Source organism: Castor canadensis, chromosome 7 (genome assembly GCF_047511655.1).
Source record: "Castor canadensis chromosome 7, mCasCan1.hap1v2, whole genome shotgun sequence".
Lineage (NCBI taxonomy): Eukaryota > Metazoa > Chordata > Mammalia > Rodentia > Castoridae > Castor > Castor canadensis.
The window spans coordinates 156740117-156748804 of record NC_133392.1 but is presented as its reverse complement, the minus strand read 5'-3'; the positions used below and the strand labels follow the sequence as shown (position 1 = coordinate 156748804).

The 8688-nt window shown below is 49.4% G+C and overlaps 1 long non-coding RNA gene across 1 annotated transcript; it reads left to right on the top strand.

Moving 5' to 3' along the window:
* Positions 1 to 188: 188 nt before the first annotated feature.
* Positions 189 to 4993, top strand: LOC141425044 (uncharacterized). Its single transcript, XR_012450128.1, has 2 exons — positions 189 to 516; positions 1861 to 4993. It is a non-coding gene; the product is annotated as an uncharacterized lncRNA (long non-coding RNA).
* Positions 4994 to 8688: the final 3695 nt, after the last annotated feature.

Sequence of the window (8688 nt, the reverse complement as noted above, 5' to 3'; positions counted from 1 at the left end):
CCCTGCCCCGCCCCTGCGCCCTCCACGCCCAGCCCCAGTAGCGCCTTGTTCTGCCTCCCTGGCCCCGCCCCCGCCTCGCCCCGCCCCCGTGGTCCCTGTGCTCTGCCCTCTAGCCCCGCCCCTGAGCCCTCCACGCCCCGCCCCGAGAGTCTCAGTGCTCTGCCCTCCGCCCCGCCCTGCGACTCATCCTCACCCCCCCAGGACCCCGCCCACTATGCCACGCCCACGTCCTCCACCACGTCTCTGTGTCCCCTGTACCCCTTCTTCTCCAGGGCCTCCACGTCTGGTAGGAATTAATTTCCCCTCCCCCCCCCACCCCTGCTCCTGCCAGATGGCTAGTACGTCCTGTCCTCTGGGGGGTAGGAGTGGCATTTTTAGGGCTAATGTTACTCTCCTCCCTTTCAGCCAGCTTGTGTGTGTTGGGGGGGTGGTGAAGACATTCTTTCCACTGGTGACAAAAACAACTCCGGAGTACGACCCACATTCCCGAAGCCGTGATGCTTTCTGTGCTCACAGGTGCTGTCTTGGGGGAAAGAGTGTTTTCAGCTCTTTTTTACAATGAGCATACTGTTTTTTAAATTTGTTTTTGGGGTGATGAGGATGGAACCCAGGGCCCTGTGCATGCCAGAGAAATGCTCTACTGAGCTACACCCCCAGATCCTTGTTTTTAATATACAGCTTATTAGGTGTGATTTTAAAGGAATGACAGTTTGTAGGGTTTGTTTATATTTTTTATTGTGGTATAACTCACATACTATAAAAGTGACTGGTCCTTTTAACAGAACAATTCATTGGTTTTTTAGTCTCCAAAGTTCATTTCACTTTGCTTTTTTTTGTTGTTGTTGTTTTGCTTTTTTGGCGGTACTGGGGTTTGAACAAAGGGGTTCACACTTGCTAGATAGACACTCAACCACCTGAGCCACTCCACCAGCCATGCAGTGAGTTTTGAAATCAGAAAGTGAGTCAGAGCTGGGTGCCAGTGGCTCATGTCTGTAATCCTAGCTACTCAGGGGGCAGAGATCAGGAGGATACCGGTTCGAAGCCATCCCAGGGCAAATAGTTGGAAAGACCCTATCATGAAAAACCTATCACAAAAAAAGGGCTGACTGAGTGGCTCAAGTGATAAAAGCACCTGCCTAGCAAGAGTGAGGCCTTGAGTTCAAACCCCAGTTCTACCAAAAAGAAAGTGAGTCAAGCCAGGCACTGGTGGCCCATACCTGTAATCCTAGCTACAGGAAACAGAGATCAGGAGCATCGTTGTTCAAAACCAGGCCAGGCAAATAGTTTTTGAGACCCTATCTTGAAAAAACCCTTCACTAAAAAGGGGAGAGGGCAGTGGAGTGGCTCAAGGTGTGGGCCCTGACTTCAAACACCAGTACCACAAAAAAGAGAGTCAGAAAGTATTTCATCAGAAAGTATTTCATTTTTGCTATTGTTTTGGCTGTTTGAAGCCCCTTGCAATTTGAGTTGAGGATCAGGCTGGTGGAATGGCTCAAGTGGTAGAGCATCTGCAAGCATGAGGCCCAGAGTTCAAACCCCAGTACTGCAAGAGAAAAAAAAAATCTAATTTCAGGATCAGTTTTTCCATTTCTGCGAAAAAGTTGGCTGGTAATTTGGGATTACTGGGGCATGCACCATCATGCCCAGTTTAAGTCTTCTATTTTTTTGTTCAACATTATTTTTATGAGAGTTTCCACATTCTTATGGGTAGCTGTAGTCCATTCATTTTCATTGGTGCATAGTATTCCATTCCATACATAATATATTTATCCATTCTTTTGTTTTTGGACATTTGGATTCTTTCCAAGTTTTGGCTATTATAAACAATGTTGCAATGAGCATATGTTCTTTTATAATCAGGAAAAAAGTTACTACAAGCAATTTTCAGCAGTGTCAGCAAACATATTTGTAGAGTTTGCTCTGAAGACAGGCCAACAGCAGCTGCTTTCTTTCCAAGTCACTTTGGGCTATTCAGAATCCCCTGACCTCCTCCAGAGAGGACCCCGGACTAAGAAGCCCCTCAGCATTTTACTGAAAATGTAAATGAACAGTTTGAAGCTTGAGTTTTGCAACCAGCCCTGGGTCTCGGCACATGGCCTGGCAGGAGCCTGGAATGGACTTCTTCCCCCCAAGCCACAGTCACTTAATCCTTAGGGTATTTTGGGGAGGGGAGGCGGGTGAAGGGAGACAGGAGACAGGAGACAGGAGAGGTCTTCTGGCACTGCTTTGTGGCAGATCAAGTTCAGCTTCACGTTCTTGCTTTATTGAGACGAAGGCACTTTGTCTCCTGGTGAGTGGGTGGCTGTTTTACAAGCAATGTGGATTCAGAGAGGGCTTGGTTCTGTTCATGCAGGAAAACGACACACCAAGAATGTTCTTCTTTTCCACTTCTAGGGGAAAATGGGCGAGCCATGCCGTGATACAGCTTCAACTTGCTGAGGTTTAAACTTGAACCAAATTTCCACCATCTGTCCTCACAGATGTGAGGATCCCGGTTCTCAGGTGGTCTTGAGCTTCCCTGTGTGTCCTCCATGCAAGGGACCCTGGGTGTCTTATGGCCCTCTTGGGGCTATGCTCCTCCCACCCCAGGGGCTGTGGTTCTTGGGGTGGCAGCGGGGGCAGCCTGGCCAAAGAGAGCAAAATGAGAGAACTCCAGGCTCCTAGCTGAGCTACCTGCACAGGAAGTCAGCATCCTGTTGGTCTTGACAGCCTCCCTGCCCTCATCCTGGGGGAATTGGTAAGATCAGAGGAGTTAATCTAACCCAGAGTTGTCTCCACGGCTGTGGAAAGCCAGCTGGCAGTTATCAGCAGCTGCACGTCCAGAGGGCCCGTGTCCAGTGGCCTGCTACATGGTTACAGTATCCCTCATACCCAGCTGTCTAGCTAGAACACCGGAGGCCCAGACCAAAAAAAGCCTCTTAACTGTGGCTAGTAGTTCCAGGAAGAGGTGGCGTCAGGATGCTCTTTTCTCCCCCTCGAGGCTCAGGGATCTCTTCCTCTGACAACTGCAAAGGGGTGACAACTTGGTGTCTCTAAGTCAGAGAAGCCCTAAATGATTTTCAGAGGTCAACTCCAACCTAAGTAACTAGCCACATCTGGGGTTTTTGAAACTAGAATGGAGCCAGGCGCTGGTGGCTCATAGCTGTAATCCTAGCTACTCAGGAGGCAGAGGTCAGGAGGATTGTGGTTTGAAATCAGCCTGGGAAAAAAGTTAATAAGACCCTATTTCAATAGAGCAAATGGGGCTTGTTGAGGTGCACCTGTCATCCCAGCTACTGGGGAAAGCATTAATAGCAGGATCACAGTCCAGGCAAAAATCACTAAAGCCAAAATGGCTGCAGGCATGGCTCAAGCAATAGAGCATCTGCCTAGCAAGCATGAAGCCCTCAGTTCAAACCCTAGTACTACCAAAAAATGGAGAGGGACTTTCCTCATGTTTTAGGGAGAAACATGGCCACCCGCCCACTTCCCTGTTTGAAGGTAAGTATGACACAGGCTCTGCCTTGGCTGGGAAAGAGGAACCAGGACCCACAAGAGCCTCTTTCCCTGTTTCCCCCATCTACCTCCAGCCTCCCCAGAGGAGACGGTATCAGGTGACCATTGGGCCACACCAATGGAAGAGTGTCATGGCCATGTTTCGGGAGTTGGGACCCTGGTTGGCAAGGAACACCATTGGGTGGTTGTGGTTTCCTACAGGGTCCCTCAGGACCGTGAGGTATGTTTAAACTCTCCCCATAACTTGGCCATTCCCTCCCTTCCCTCCCACCCAAACTGTTCCCCCCAGCTAGCTGTGCTCCCCACCCTCCTGCCTGTGCACACCCTGAACACCATCCTCCCTGGAGGTCCATCCATTGCTGCAGCTGGAGTGACCACTGCCCCAGGAGGCCTGGATTCCTGGGTCAAGCAGGGCTGGCCAGAGTAAAGCCTAGCTATGCCAGCAACGGGAAGTTATTTTCCTCTATACCCCTACTCAGGGTCTCACTTTGCAGGTAGGAGTAGCTTAAAATACACTGCTGCTGCCAGAGAGGGTTTTGTGATAAGGGAGAAGACTCGGGGCCTCCCCGTACCTTGGTCCTGGCCATGTCTGGTGGGCAGAATTCTGACATTCCACCCCACTCTGTCAAGTCAAGATTCCCATTCCCTGATTATTCAATCAAATGCTAATGTAGGTACTCATGTGAGGGGATTTTGGAGATGTGACTTAAGTCCCATGTTGGTGGTAAGACACAAAATTTACCCAGATTGGTCTGGACCTACAAGATGAGCCCTTTAAACACAGAGCTCTCTTTGGCGGGGATGGGACAGGGAGTTAGAGGTTTGACCCAGGGGGGTGCTGTATGAAGAAGACTTGGGGGCGAGGCTCGTGATCTCGAACCACGAGGCTATGAGGACAGGATTACACAGGGCCTATCATCAGAGGACACACTGGTGGCCTGGGAGCCATGGAGGGCTGAGCCAGGCCTGCAGGAGCTGACTTGGAGGCAGCTGCAGCGCTGTGTGCAGAGTTAATAGGATTTCAAATGGGTCAGCTGTGGGGTGAGCAAAGGAGTGTGGAGGAAAATTGTTCAGTGGCTCTTTACAGGAAGGAGGAACAGGCTTAGCAGGAGACAGTGCCCACAGCTCAGGTCTGGACCCATTAGATATGAAGGAACCAGCTCAGGGGGCGGGCTCTGGAGCTGGGGCAGAGCATCCTCTGTTAAGCTGGCAGTTTGGCAATGGCTAACATAAAGATGGCGTTAAGGCCAGGTTCCCACTGACTCACTCCTGTAATCCTAGCTATTAGGGAGGCAGAGATAAGGATTGTGATTCAAGACCAGCCCAGGCAAAATGAAAGTGAGACCCTATCTCAAAAATACCTAACACCAAAAAGGGCTGGCAGAGTGGCTCGAGTGATAGAGCATCTGCCTAGCAAGTGCTCTGAGTTCAAGCTCTAATACTGCAAAAAAAAAAGAAAGAAAGATATTTAAGCCACAAGACTTGGTGAGATGTCCCAGTGACTGCATGTGGACAGACGAGGGAGCCTGGGCATGGCAATGGGGGATTTGAGTCGCCAGAAAGATGTCTTTTAGTATGGCTTTAATCACCATTTTAACCTTGTTTTTTGTTCCTTGTTTTTTTGTCCTGGGGATTGAACCCAGGGACTTAATTCATGCTGGGCACACGCTCTGCCTCGGAACTCCACCCCAGCCCATTTCACTGGTCCTAAGTACACAGTCCAGTAGCACAGTCTACATGGCCTTCACAATATTGTGCAATATCTGTTTCCAAAACTTTTCATCACTCCCAACAGCAATAACTCCCCTGCCCTCCCCCCAGTCCCTGGTGTCTCTGATCTACTGCTCTTCTCTGTGACTATGCCTTTCTTTCCTTCTTTCTTTCTTTCTCTCGCTCTCTCTCTCTCTTTCTCTGTACTGGAATTTGAGCTCAGGGCCTCACACTTGCAAGGTGGGCACTCTACCACTTGAGCCATTCCTCCAGCCCTTTTTGCTGTAGTTATTTTTTTGAATAAGTTCTCAAATTTATGCCCAGGCTGGCATAACCTATTTATGCTTCCCAAGTAGCATGGATGACAGGTGTATGCTAAATCTAGCTTTTGTTGGTTGAGATGGTGTCTTGTGAAACTTTTTTGCCTGGGGTGGCCTTGAACCAAGGTCCTCCTGATCTCTGCTTCCAAGTAGCTGAGATTACAAGTGTGAGCTACTATGCCTGGCCTATTCTGGGTATTTCATGTGAGTAGAATCCTATAATATTTGTCCTCTTATGCCTGGCTGATTTGTTCATTTAGCATAAAGTCTTCAAGGTTCATCTCTGCTGTGGCATGAGATGACCTTTCTGTGGCCAAACAAAATTCTGTTACATGAATAGATCACATATTTTCGTGGGTTGCTTTTTGGTTCTTCATTTGAGATGAAGGTCTCATTATGTTGGCCAGATTGGCCTTGAACTCAACCCTCTCACCTGGCCTCCCAAGTAGCTGGGACCACAGACATATGCCACTATGCCCATCCCTGAACTTCCTTTCCAAGGCAGGTTCTAGCCCGTGGTCCAGAACATGGAGAGTGACCCAGCTCATTTTTGTTTTCTCTGGCTTCTTACAGGGAGATTTTGGGTTTTATTTCAGAAGTATCTGGATTTAGTTAACAATAGACATAGAAAACTGGGTGCAGTAGTGCCTACTTGTAGTTCCTGCTACTCAGGAGGCTGAGACAGGAGGATCACTTGAACCATGAGAGTCTGGGCCCATGTGGGCAATACAGGGAGGTCCTGCTTAAGGGAGAGGGGCAGAAGAATAGACATCACAGATTTATTTTCATATTATATTGCAGATTCTCAAAATGTCATGAATTCTCAACATAACTTTTTTTGGGAGCACTGGGGTTTGAACTCAGAGCCTCACACTTGCTACTCCACCAGCCCCTCAGTGTGGTAATAAGAGATGTATGTCCTCCTCTATTCCAAATGTATTTTATCACATATTTCAATAATTGCTTATGCATCCCATTCCTCTACTTTATACCTTCATCCCGAGGGTCCATCGTCTTTGCCAGACTAACAGAGGGGTCCGTTAGTACAGCCAAGGTTAAGCGCCTGCTCTGGGAATTGGCCTTGCTTCCCTTCCCTTGCAGTCCTGGGACAAAGCAGGGCTGGTGGCCCATTTACATCCAGACCCCTTGTGCGTTATAGTACCACGTTTTTGCCACCAGGTGGCGCTGCATCACCCATGTCACACGCCCAGCAGGTTTTCGGCTTCCTCCCTCCCAACAGCATCCTTTTCTGGGCTGGGCAGCAGAACCTCCTGGGAGCTTTTCTTTCCTTTCTCTTTCTCTATAACCTCCCCCCCACCAAAACAAACAAACAAACAAACAAACTTTGTTATGGACATTTCAAAGATTGTGCAAAAGTACCTAGATTCCCAGTCTGCTGTGAGCTTATAACCTTGTGTCATCTGCACCCTTTCTGGGGAGCTCTCCAAGCAGACAGGTGGCTTACTGTTCACCAGGATTGCAGACCGATTGGCAGCCCCTGTCCTAAGCCTGGTCCTGCTTCCTGGACGCTGAGCATCCTTCCCAAGTGACGGAATCCTCCCCCACACACTCATTTCCTCTTGCTCTGCCTCTCAGGAATTGGGGAGCGGCTGACTCTCTGCAATTCCTTCCTGTGGCATCTGAAAGCCAGTGTGAAGTAACTCCGCCAACCTCATGCTCTTTAGCAACACTACAGCCATCCGAGGACGGCCTCTTTCTGGGGATGGACACAGGCCCTGGAGTTGACAGCCCCATCCCAGGCTGGAAACACATCATTTAGCTATTGAATCATGATTATGAAGTGTCCAGAACGCTCGCTGTTGTGGGCTAAATTGTGCCCCTCCATTCCTATGTTCTGCCCCCAGAACATCAGAATGTTTGGAAATGGGGTCTTTCAAGAGGTGACTGAGACAAAATGAGGTCACTAGGATGGCCCCTGTCCCTTTTAACTGCTTTTTTTCCTTGGTTTTTTGAGACAGGGTCTTGTTATGGAGCCCAGGCTGGCCTTGATTTCAGTTGTGACATTTTCTTTTTTTTTTTTTGGTGGTACTGGGGTTTGAACTCAGGGCCTCACACTTGCTCAGCAGGCACTCTATCACTTGAACCACTCCCCCAGTCCTGGCGTTGATCTCAAGATCCTCCTGCCTCACCCTCCCCAGTGCTGGGATTACAGACATGCACATCACACCCAGCTTAACTGTTATTCTCAAAGAGGAGGAAAACTTGAGTATGGACACAGAGAACGCAGAAGAAACCAACACTGCTGACACCTTCACCTTGGACTTCAGACTCCAGAACTGTGAGAGAATATATTTGTGTTGTTTAAGCCACCCAGTCTATGGTACTTTGTTATGGCAGCCCCAGACTAATAACTACAATCACAGCACTATCAAAATCCCCTCCCAGCTCCGTGAGCCACCCACAGGGTTTCTGCTGGTGCCAAGAGATGGCCCCACACACAGGATCGGGCTTCTCTATTTCTGTTGTCCTCAGGTAGCACTGATTTTGTGGGAGAGAGGACTCAGCCCACTTGGACCCACTCACCCCAACCTTCTTAGAAAGTGGGGACCGAGGCCTGCTCCCATACTGGGTCACAAGTGTTGATGTGGATGGTAGCCTGAAGGCCTTTGGAAAGCTGACTCTGTAGGGTTTACACATGGAGCCCAGTGCGGAAGTGCCACACATTTTCACACAGGGACAGCTCCAAGGCAGACCTTTCTAAGCACAGGCCCCAGGGGGCTGTGCAGGTTGCACGATGGGCCTGTGAGCTGCAAACACATTCCATCAGGAAGTTGGGGTCACAGACTGTTCTGGCCAGGGAGAGGCAACCTCTGGTGGGAGACCCCTGGACTGCATCTGGAGGGGGAAGTTAACTCCCCCAAACAGTAGGCAGGGGCAGCTCAGAAAGGAACGCATGCCAGGCAACAAGCCACCAGCTGAGCCCTCAGCCCTGAAGGATGCAGCCCAGTGCTGGGCAGGTGCTGACTTAACACTTTGATTTTGACCGGATTCCCTGACCCCACACCAACTTGATCCTGAAGAGACCCTGGAAAGAGTAGCAAAGGCCATTTTCTTCATTTTTCTTTTTTAAACTTAGAATGGCTAAAGTTCAAGATTGTTCTGTACGTTTGAAAGCACATGCTTGGAAAAGAGAAAAGAATTT